Source organism: Talpa europaea (genome assembly GCF_964194135.1).
Source record: "Talpa europaea genome assembly, chromosome: X".
Taxonomy (NCBI): domain Eukaryota; kingdom Metazoa; phylum Chordata; class Mammalia; order Eulipotyphla; family Talpidae; genus Talpa; species Talpa europaea.
This window is the reverse complement of record NC_140081.1, coordinates 27,316,963-27,326,008: the sequence shown is the minus strand read 5'-3', so window position 1 is coordinate 27,326,008 and position 9,046 is coordinate 27,316,963. Positions and strand designations below refer to the sequence as shown.

Sequence of the window (9,046 nt, the reverse complement as noted above, 5' to 3'; positions counted from 1 at the left end):
GAACTCGTGCCACAGTGGCTGATGATAGCTTGATAGTGCTGAAACTTCAACCCCTGTGCCACCATATTATCTCATGATGTGGTAATGGGCTGGTCTCCTGGAGTGCCTCGAGGTGGGGGTTGCTGTGTAGTTCTTGAAAGGGAAATGGTAACAGTAGAAGGTAAAGGAGACAGGGGATCTAGCTTTGCCTCAACTACTCAGAATGCCATAGTCCTGTCTGGGCCACTGGGTCCCTAGGAAGGGCCAGGGTTGGTGGTCTGAGGATGTTGGGGAAATTCATTCTCAAGACACCTAAGATATTTCAGGACTATGGCCTTGTCCCAGACAACTTACTTCCCTCTTAGTACCTCCCTCCACCATCCCACTGCATTCTCCTCATTAATTTTTTTTTTTCTTTCCTTAAAACTGCCTGAAACTTTGAGGGATACAGAAACCACAAACTGATGAGCGGAGAAAAGGGAGGAGTGGGAAAAGCAATAGGACAGTATTTGAGACCCAGGTTTCTTACTCATACTTCTACACCTCTGCCCAGAGCCTGTTGGGAAATTTGCTTCCCTGCAGCACCTTAACCCCTCCCACACAGACCCCTGACTGGCAGCAATGGGACATATAGAAAAAAAAAAAAAAGAAGAAGAAGAAGAAAACCTAGAAAAACCTGAAAACTCAGTTGGGGTGATGATGTGGGGGGACAAACAACACTTCACCCACAAGAATGCCTCAGTTGGGCCTCCCCGGTGGCGCAGCAGTTGAGCGCTGACTTGCGAAGCTGCCCGCAGCCTCTGCAGCGCCAGTTCGATCCCCGGCCACTGGGCACCTCCTTCTGCTAGTAGGAAGGATGCTCCGGGGCCTCTCTTAGGCTTGGACACTCAACTATTGCAGCCCCATCAGCCAATGAGCCTATGGGAAGTATTTGTGATCATGTATCTGCCAGCCCAGGCCAAAGACAAGGCTACTCTGGTTGATGACCTGTGTGAAGCCCATCTGGAGGGACATAGAGGAGTTGTCACACTTGTCTGTCCCCACTTTTTTGTCATAGATGGCCTTCCGGGTCCCAGGTGCCATCGTACCTACTTGGATAGCATGCTTGTTGATCCCCTTGTGAAGAGTGATGATTGAGTGCTTCATGGGTGTTAGGATATGGTTCTTGGGCTCATACAGATGTTTTCCCATACCATAAAACTGTCATGCCTGACTGGCTGGCACACTTGTCAGTGCTCATCTGGAGCCTGAAGACATACTGGCTCACCTTCATGGTGATGTCATCAAAATTCTGCTCCTGCTTCTCTGAATATTTGACACCAATGCCACTCTGTAGCCCCTTTGTCTTGGCCTTCCCTTTGAGGGCAAGAGACACCTGCACCTGCGTCATGTTCCCACTCTCTGGAGATCATGCTATAGCTAACCATAGCCTTGATGAAGCTGGAGAATTTTTCTAGCTGGTGCAAATTCTGCACAAAGCTATGGATCTTGGGCACTGAGCTGGGCTTCAACTTATGCCTGAGTGTGTACAATCCCATCCTCCAGAAGTTTCTGGAAGTTGGAGCTGACAGAGAGACCTGTTGAGTCCCTCAATCCAGCCATGGCACTCTGCCTCCTTCTTGTATGCATAAATAAATAAATCTTTAAAAAAAAAAAAAGAGAGAGAGAACTGGCTCCTGTCCAAATATGGCCCTCAAAAGGAGGCAAAGTCCCACGGCTGGATTGAGAGGATTCACCAGAGACAGAGTAGGGAACAGAACAGGCAGACTAACTGAAATACACTGCTGAGGGGAGCAGTGAACAAGTCAGGAGAGGCCTGCTGCGCCATGTGGGTTGCTCTCTGGCCAGCCGGGGATCAAACTTGTGCTGCAGTGGCTGCATATTGCTTCATAGGTTGTGTCTTAACCCCTTGCGCCACCAGGGAGGCCCCAAGAGTCAGTTCTTAATCTCAGTGGAAAGCCTGTATGAGGGTTCCTTGTTGAACCTTCAATTGGCTGGATGGGAGCAGATTAGGATTGTTTTCCAAAGTTTCCAATGAACCATGGATAACAATTTTATCTGTTCAACAGTTTTATCTTGTCACTACTATGCAAAGCCACAGCTTTCTTCAGAAGTAAGTATACTTAAATGCCATCTAATTATGCTGATACATTAAGTGGACATTCTCCAGTTTGTGGTATATGTTGTTTAAAGCAAGCAAAAATAATGATTATGCTAAACTAGTACTTATTAACAGTTGGAGCTAGACTATAAGGAGCCTGATTGGTGATAATGGCCTAAAAGTTTCATATTAAACTCAGCATTTTGCATTATGAAATTACCGTGACCCTCAGTGAAGATTGCAGGATAATAGTCTGTGCTTGATTTTCTTCTTCAACCACTCCCATGAGATTTGAGATCAGGTGAAGAGTTTGCAAAGTGTAAATTCTGCATGCACTGTAGTGACCCTGAGAAAGGTTTGTCTCAAAAATTAAATAAAAAGCAAAATGAAAGACCTAGACCCACCAAAGAGCTCTTGGCCTATTCTAAAGAGCATTGTACTTAAGTTTTTACTTTCCAAATTGATTATTTGGGTATCACAAAGATGCAATTGGTCTGTTCTTTCATTTCCTGCATACTAACCAATTTCCTTCAATGTGTGTATTTTCTTTAAATAGATTGGGTATTTACAAAAATATTTTAATTGGGGTTTTCTTTATGGCAGAACTATGGGGCAAAAGAATTTGTTATAAGAGTCTGTATCACCATCTCCATTGGGAAAAAAAAAGCTGGGTGTCTCAGTTGTAAAGGATCATATACTTGGGATCACCTCGGACCACTGACTGAAATTGGTTCAGAATTAATTGAAATGTGATTTTTAAAAACTGGCTTCTAATAAAATTCAAATGAATAAAGTGGCCCTGTGTTCCTGAATGAGATCATTAAAAAACAAGGTACATGATGTAGAGAGACTGGAACTCTCCTTAATTTTCCTAGTGGAAATGAAAATTGGTACAATTACTTCAGAAAACTGTTTTTAGTATCTACTAAAGCTAAATATACATATGCCTGGGACACAGCAGTTCTATTCCTAACAGAAATGTGTGATTATGTCCACAAAATATATGTCCAAGAATGTTTGTGGAGCAGTATTCAAAATAGTCCAAAACTGGAAACCCAGGCAAATGGCCATCAGTAGCAGAATGGGTACATGGCTTAGGCTATGTTCACATGAGGGCATATAGGCCAAAACTGAAAAAATAATTTATCACCACGTGCAAACAGATAGATAACGTGGAGTGTAAGGATCCACATACAAAACAGTAGACATGGTATGAGTCCAGTCACATGAAATTCAAAACCAGGCAAGATTAATCTATGTTGCATGAGGTATTGATAGAGAAAGGACTTGAAGGAATCTAGTAGATGCTGCCAGTGTTCTGTGTCTTGGTGTGGGCACAAATTCATCAAGTTGTGTACACTTAAGATCTCTGCACTTTACTTTTTAAAAATTGTACCTTGTTAAAAAGAAAAATGAAAAAGTACTGTGCTTGAACCTTGGCAAGACATGTCTTTAACCAGTAAATTTGTAATACTGTAGCCTCAGGACTTTTTCCCCCTAAGGATCTAATTGACTATTTTTTTTTAATTCTTGCATATATTTTTTTCTATTGAAGTTAAGTTTACTTTACAACACTGTATAAGTTTCAGGTGTACAGTTTGTTATCTCAGCAACTGTATATATCACATGACACCTACCAATGAATGTCTTTAGTTATAACAAGGCGTGGATAGAAAAAAATCTTTCTTTTAATAGGGGACATTAAGTAACACATTACACAGTGTGCTCAATTATGTTTTTGCAAAAGACACAAACATTAGGGACCTCCCTGGAGCCTAAGGGTTAAGTCTCAGCACTATCACCGCAACAGCCTGGCGTTCCATTCCTGGCCAGGGAGTTAACCCACCTATGGCGCAGCAGACCTCTCCTGTCTCTCCCGCTGCTCCCCTCAGCAGTGTTTTTCAGTGGATCTGCCTGTTCTGCTCCCCACTCTGTCTCTGGTGAATCCTCTCAGCCCCCACACTGCTGGCCTACACCCCAGTTCTTCTATGCATAAAAAAAAATAAATCTTTTAAAAAGACACAAACATTATATACTTAAATATAACACATTGTATCCTATTTTCACTTACTTTTTAACCAAAAAAATCATTCATGAAACAATGAACATTTATTTTCCAATTAATTCATTTCTTCAGAGAAGTATATTTACTTCTTCCCTGCTCTGAAAACAAAACAAGCAACTACAAGTAGAGTTTAAATCTTTTAAGTATTTTATACTTGGTGTCTGTTAATGAATTTTCATTTATTCTTTTATATTCCATTGGCATAGTCTATAGTTTTTAGCTTGAGGAGTAAACAGAGAAGATAGACATATTCAAACATGACTACTCTCTCTCTCTCTCTCACACACACACACACACACACACACACACACAGAAATAGTAAAGAAATGTGAAAAAATTTCACCATCAAAAGCAGTTTATATATATGTGTGTGTCATATGAATCTGTCTTGAGACTTTCAATGGAAACTTTCTTAAAGACCTAAGTGAGGGACTTAACATTTTAGGTCATATTCATGGCTTAATTTCCTATTTAATAATTTTGTTGTTTGTCTTATTGTGATAGATGCCTATCCTTGATTTCCAGTGGTTTGTGTCAAGTTCTATAAAATGTAAAAATTGGACAATAACAAACTTGCTAGTTTGACTCCCAGCACAATTAATATTTATTGAATTCCCGCAAGGTAACATGAAATCATATTGAAACTTATATCCCATACCAAACTCTAATTTTGACTCTCTTTGGTATATAATTTAAGTTGACATGTCAATGAAATATTGAAAAAGGTAATTATATTCATGACTTTTGGGAAACATCTCCATTTCCAGCTGGGAAGGAGATTAGATTTCTGGGGTGGGAGGGAGAAGAGAGAAAGAGAATAAAAGAAATCTATTTATGTTATTTACTTAATTAAGTTGCATGATATTAAAAAGAAATTTATTGAACACCTACTATGTGCAGGAAATTCAGTATGATAGGTCACAAGTCCCTTGGTCTCTGGAGCAAGCAATTAATTGGATAGATGATGGAATTATTATATTCACTCAGATACTAAAAGGCAAAGGAGTCTGATGTTATTCTTATTGTGAGTCAAATTCCTAAATTTTCAACTCTTAATCTTTTTACTCCTTTCACACCCAGCAGTACCAGATTAACATAGATAATTATAATTAGATTCTACTATCATTCTAATGACTTCTCCATCTGCTTTGCCAGCTTAATTTTCTCAGGCCTTGAAGTGAAGTTTTTAGCAGGGACGTGAGGAGGAGAAAATTTGTGGTAAGTGACTATTAGTTCTATTTAAAACATATTGAATTTGGGGTATCAAGTATCAGGGAAAGGTCAAGTGAAATGGGAACACAGATCGCAATCGAGAGTAGATTAACAGTGGTACATCAGCAGGAAAGCAGGGAAGGGCCTCTACAAAGCCAGCCCCCCATAAAAGCATGAGAATGCTGGCAAAAAGGGCAAAAGCAACATTTTCAGAACTCTGGAAATTTGCCAAAGATTTTTAACAATTCAAGAAAAATGATGAAATCTCATAAAGGACAGTGAGTTTTTGGCATTTTAACTATCACTATTCCCATTCCAACAGTCCCACAATCATAATGAAAATCAACAGCCTAGCAAGCACTGGAAGGGGACAGAATGTATTACGAGCTACTTAAAGCGCCATTGTCAAGAAATTGTCATTTGTGATCTGTCTGGCAGATACAAGGAAACCCCATTCTCATAGCTTGTCTTTATTTGACCAGAGTCAAACTTCACTAAGTGCAGACAGGTCTTCTTTAGAGGTATTTGTGAAAATAATCAGCAGCAATTGTTGAACAGTGCAGCTGTTGGAGGTAGTGATGACAACTGGAGCAAACAGAAAACTACACCAAAAAGAATGAAAAAAGAGAAGTTATAGAATGCAATTCTATAGGGGACTTTGAAAAGCTTCAATACCTTCTTGAGCATCTAAGACGTGCACATGCATAGACTGCGGACAAGCCCCAGGCTGTGCTCAAGTCCAGGAAAGACATGGGAAGGCTGCAAGGACTCACTTTCAGCTGATATTGTGGAGTTCTCTGCAAAGCCTAGGAGCATTATTGGTTCTAGGCATTTAAGGAAATTTCAGTCTCTTTGATGGAAACTTAAAGTAGAAAAAGAAGAAATTTGAGGACTCATTCTAACACAAAAATCAGATAGACTTTATAAAAAATAATGGTAGATGGGAGGAAACTGGGAAAAGCACATACAAAATTCTTTTTTTGAAAGATTTATTTATTTATGCATACAAGAACTGGGTATAGGCCAGGTGTGTGGGGTGAGAGGATTCACCAGAGACAGAGTGGGGAGCAGAACAGGCAGACTGACTGAAATATACCAACCACTGAGGGGAGCAGTGGGCAAGCCAGGAGAGGTCTGCTGCACCATGTGAGTAACTCCCTGGTCAGGGATCAAACTTGCACTGCAGTGCCTGCAGATAGCTCCATAGGTTGCACCTTAACCCCTTGCACCACCAGGGAGGCCCATACAAAAATCTTTTTAAAGTATTTTCAGTAAATATATTGGTGGTGGTGATGGGAAAGAAAATCAAATAGAAAACTACTCCAATCAAGACCATGGTACTGTTATAAGAATAGACATATGCATAATGGAATAGAATTGAAAATCTAGCAATAAACTGTTACATTTTTATCAATTGATTTTCAAGGAAGGTGCCAAGACAATTCAATACTGGGACCACTGGACAACCACAAGCAGAAGGAAGAAGTTAGGCCTTTACTTCAAACCATATACAAAATTAACTCAAAATGGAGCAAAGACCTAACTGTAAGCTAAAATTCTTTTAAAATCCTCAGAAGAAAATAGAAAGGTATATCTGAGTGATGTCAAATTTAGTGATGGAATCTAGAAATGACACCCAAAATGCAAGCGTTACAAGGGAAAAAAGATAAGTTGGAATTCACCAAAATTAAGAGCATTTATGCTCAAAGACACTAATCTAGAAAGTAAAAACAAATCTATAGAATGGGAGAATATATTTGCAAATCACACATCTGATAAGGAAGCTGCATCCAGAATATCAAATAATTTTTACAATTCAACAACAGAAAGAAAAATAGAAATGGGCTAAAGATTTAGAATTTACAAATGGACTAAAGATTTAAGTAGATATTCTTCTAAAGAAGATTATACAAATGACTAATAAGCACATGAAAATATGATCAACATCATTGGTCATTAGGGATATGCAAGTCAAAACTACAAAGAGATACAATTTCACATTCACTACAGTGACTTTAATCTAAAAGGACAAGTGTCTGGCCTCCTTGGTGGTGCAAGGGGTTAAGACACAACCTATGAAGATATCCACAGCCACTGCAGCACGAGTTCGATCCCCAGCCAGGGAGGTACCCACATTGCGCAGCAGACCTCTCCTGACTCAACCACTGCTCCCCTCAGCAGTGTATTTCAGTCAGTCTGCCTCTTTTGTTCCCCACTCTGTCTCTGGTGAATCTTCTCACCCCACACAACTCTGGCCTGTACCGCAGTTCTATATGCATAAATAAATAAATCTTAAAAAAAAAAAAGGACAAGTGTCGATGATGTGGAGAAATCAGAATCCTGGTAGGAATATAAAATGGTTCAGCTGCTTTGGAAAATGGTTTGTCTTCACCCCAAAAAGCTAAATATTGAGTTAGTGTATGACTCAGAAATTCAACTCTTACATACATATACATACATAAGATATATATAAAATATATATATCAAAAAATTGAAAGTAACTATCCACACAACTATCAGTACATGAATTTTCATAACAGCATTGCTCATAATAGCCAAAAGATGAAAATAACTCAAACTTCCATCAACTTATAAATGAATAAACAAAATATAGTAAAACTATTCAATAGAATATTATTTGGTCATAGAAAGAATTCTTATACATCTTGCAACATGGATATAAATAGAAAGCATTAAGCGAATCCAGACACAAAAAGGCCACATATTTCATCATCCCATTTATATGAAATAAACAGAACATGCAAATGCATATAGACAGAAAGTAGATTAATAGTTGACAAAGGCTGTAGGGAAGGAGAAACAAATGGGGAGAGAATGTTAATGGGCACAGGATGGAGTTTTTTTGTGGGGAGGTTATGATGAAATTATTTTAAAAGTAGATAGTTGTGGTAGGAACACAACTCTGTGATTACACCAAAAAGTACTAAATCACAGGTTTCAAAATGGTGAATTATTTCATACATAAATTATATTTCTATTAAAAAATGAATATAAATGTATACATTAGATTGACACAAGGCCTCAACAAGTGAAAGCATATATTCAGAAAAGAGAAGAGCAGAACAGAGGCTTCCCTTGTGGCCCAGGGTTTAAGTCTCAGTGCTATCACCATTAGGGCCTGAGTTCACTACTATAGGCCGAGTTCGATCCCTGGCAAGGGAGCTATCCCACACTACACAGCAGACTTCTCCTGTCTTGCTGCTCCCCTTAGCAGTGTATTTCAGTAGAACTGCCAGTTCTGCTCCCCACTCTGTCTCTGGTGAATCCTCTCACACCCCCACACACACGCCTCTGGCCTGTACTCCAGTTCTTCTATGCAAAAATAAACTTTAAAACATTTTAAAATAAGAGAGAGAAGAGCAGAACAAAACCTTCACTGAAAGAGTTGGAGGAATTCAAACCAAAAAAATAAAAAGGGAAAATATATGTTAGAAGGTAAACAAAGTAAAATTGTTACAAGAAGCCAAGAATGGAGCAAGTTTGAATAAGGAGAGGATGGTCATCAGGATAAAACTCTACAGTGGGAGCAGAGGAGGTAAAACAAATGGGTATTTCATTTGATAATTATGAGGTCTCACCTCACAAACATCACGTGGATAATTCAGTGAAGTGTGGAGGGTGCAGGAATGAGTGAGCGAGGAAATGTGAGCAGTCTTTTCAAGAACCTT

At 39.2% G+C, this 9,046-nt stretch overlaps 1 pseudogene across 1 annotated transcript; it reads right to left on the bottom strand.

The window, feature by feature from the left end:
• Positions 1 to 823: 823 nt before the first annotated feature.
• On the bottom strand, positions 824 to 6,173 carry LOC311187498 (calponin-2-like; annotated as a pseudogene). The gene is made up of 2 exons: positions 6,131 to 6,173; positions 824 to 1,620 (listed from the first exon to the last, which is right to left on the bottom strand). The product of its transcript is annotated as a calponin-2-like (transcript).
• Positions 6,174 to 9,046: the final 2,873 nt, after the last annotated feature.